Source organism: Penaeus japonicus, unplaced genomic scaffold (assembly GCF_977035675.1).
Source record: "Penaeus japonicus unplaced genomic scaffold, GWHDUDI00000001_assembly GWHDUDI00000040, whole genome shotgun sequence".
Taxonomy (NCBI): domain Eukaryota; kingdom Metazoa; phylum Arthropoda; class Malacostraca; order Decapoda; family Penaeidae; genus Penaeus; species Penaeus japonicus.
In genome coordinates this window covers 17,592,948-17,595,447 of record NW_028234442.1, presented here as the reverse complement: position 1 = coordinate 17,595,447, position 2,500 = coordinate 17,592,948, and the positions used below count along the sequence as shown (strand labels likewise).

The window sequence follows — 2,500 nt, the reverse complement described above, 5'->3', positions numbered from 1 at the left end:
CGCACATTCTTCTCCCCCTCCCTCTCTTCTCCCTTCTTCCTTACTCACTCCTCTCATTCTTCCATCGTTCGCATCCCATTCTGCCTCTTCCACCTCCCTCCCTCCCTTCCTCCCATTCCTCCTCTTCCACCTTCCTCCTCTTCCACCCTCCCTCCCTTCCTCCCATTCCTCCTCTTCCACCACCCTCCCTCCCCTCCTCCCAATCCTCCTCTTCCACCTCCCTCCCTCCCCTCCTCCCATTCCTCCTCTTCCACCTCCCTCCTTCCCTCCCTCCCCTCCTCCCATTCCTCCTCTTCCACCTCTCTCCCTTCCTCCCAATCCTCCTCTTCCACCTCCCTCCTTCCCTCCCTCCCCTCCTCCCATTCCTCCTCTTCCACCTCTCTCCCTTCCTCCCAATCCTCCTCTTCCACCTCCCTCCTTCCCTCCCTCCCCTCCTCCCATTCCTCCTCTTCCACCTCTCTCCCTTCCTCCCAATCCTCCTCTTCCACCTCCCTCCTTCCCTCCCTCCCCTCCTCCCATTCCTCCTCTTCCACCTCCCTCCCTTCCTCCCATTCCTCCTCTTCCACCTCCCTCCTTCCCTCCCTCCCCTCCTCCCATTCCTCCTCTTCCACCACCCTCCCTCCCCTCCTCCCATTCCTCTTCCCCTCCTCCCCCTTCCCTCCCCCTTCCCCTCTCCCATTCCTCCTTCCTTCCTCCCTCTCTCCCTTCCTCCCATTCCTCCTCTTCCACCTCCCTCCTTCCCTCCCTCCCCTCCTCCCATTCCTCCTCTTCCACCTCCCCCTTCCCTCCTCCCCTCCTCCCAATCCTCCTCTTCCACCTCCCTCCTCCCCTCCTCCCATACCCTCCTCTTCCACCTCTCTCCCCTTCCTCCAATCCTCCTCTCCCCTCCTCCCTTCCTCCATCTTCCCTCCCTCCCCTCCTCCCCTCCTCCTCTCACCTCCCCTTCCTCACCCTCCCTCCCCTCCCTCCTCCCTTCCTCCTCCCCTCCTCTCCCTCCCTCCCTCCCACCCTCCTCCCTTCCCCTCCCTTCCTTCCCTCCCTCTCCACCCTCCCCCCTCCTCCCATTCCTCCTCTTCCAACTCACCTCCCTCCCTCTCCCTCCCTCCCTCCTCCTTCCACCTCCTCTCCCCCTCCCTCCCAATCCCCTCCCTCTTCCCCCTCCTCCCTCCTCCCATCCTCCTCTTCCACCTCCCTCCTCCCTCTTCCTCCCTCCCCTCCTCCCTCCTCCTCTTCCATCCTCCCTCCTTCCCTCTCTGGACCTCCCTCCCTCCTCCCATCTCCTCCTCTTCCACCCACCCTCCCTCCCCTCCTCCCCATCTCCTCTCTTCCACCTCCCCTCCCTTCCCTCCCCCCCTCCCTCCCCTCCTCCCTTCCACCATTTCCTCCTCTCCCTTCCTCCCTCCTCCCCCTTCCTCATCCTCCCTCCTCCCTCCCTCCCCCACCTCCCCTCCTCCCTCCCCTCCCCTCCCCTCCTCCCATTCCTCCTCTTCCACCTCTCTCCCTTCCCCGCCTCCCCCTCCTCCTCTTTCACCTCCTCCTCCTTCCCCTCCTCCTCCCCTCCCTCCCCTCCCTCCTCCTCTCCCTCCCTCCACCCCCTCCTCCCATTCCTCCTCTTCCACCACCCTCCCTCCCCTCTCCCCTCCTCCCTCCTCTCCCCAACCCCTCCCATCCTTCCCTCCTCCCCTCCTCCTCCCCACCCTCCCTCCCCTCCTCCCATCCTCCTCTTCCCACCTCCCTCCTTCCCCTCCCCTCTCCCCTCCTCCCATCCCCTCCTTCCACCACCCCTCCCTCCCCTCCCCTCCCTCTCCCTTCCTCTTCCCCTCCTCTCCCCTCCCTCCCTCCCTCCCCCTCCTCCCCTCCTCTCCCTCCCCTCCTCCCCTCCTCTCCTCTTCCCCTCCCCTTCCCCCCCCCTCCTCCCATTCCTCCTCTTCCCTCTTCCCTCCCTCCCCTCCTCCCAATCCTCCTCTTCCACCACCTCCCCCACTCTCCTCCTCCTTCCTTCCCTCCTTCCCCTCCTCCTCCCTTCCCTCCCCTCCCCTCCTCCTCTTCCACCTCCCTCCCTCCCCTCCTCCCATTTCCTCCTCTTCCCACCTCCTCCCCCCTCCCTCCTCCCTTCCTCCTCTCCCTCCCTCCCTCCTTCCATCCCTCTTCCCTCCCTCCCTTCCCTCCTCCCCTCCTCCCATCTCCTCTTCCCACTCCCTCCTCCTCCCCCCCCCCCCTCCCTCCTCCCCTCCCCCCCCCCTCCCCTCTCCTCCTCTTCCACCTCCCTCCTACCTCCTCATCCTCCCCTCCCCTCTCCTCCTCTTCCACCTCCCTCCTACCTCCTCATCCTCCCCTCCCCCCTCTCCTCCTCTTCCCCTCTCCCCTTCCTCCTCCCATTCCTCCTCTCCACCTCCCTCCTCCCTCCTCCTCCCCCATCCTCCCTCCACCTCCTCCCTTCCTCCCAATCCTCCTCTTCCACCTCCCTCCTCCCTCCCTCCCCTCCTCCCATTCCTCCCCA

The 2,500-nt window shown here is 65.5% G+C and overlaps 1 protein-coding gene across 2 annotated transcripts in view; it reads left to right on the top strand.

The window, feature by feature from the left end:
- Positions 1–2,500, top strand: part of LOC122254902 (alkaline phosphatase) — an 84,763-nt gene that overhangs the window by 78,859 nt on the left and 3,404 nt on the right. The gene's annotated exons all lie outside the window — the stretch shown is intronic.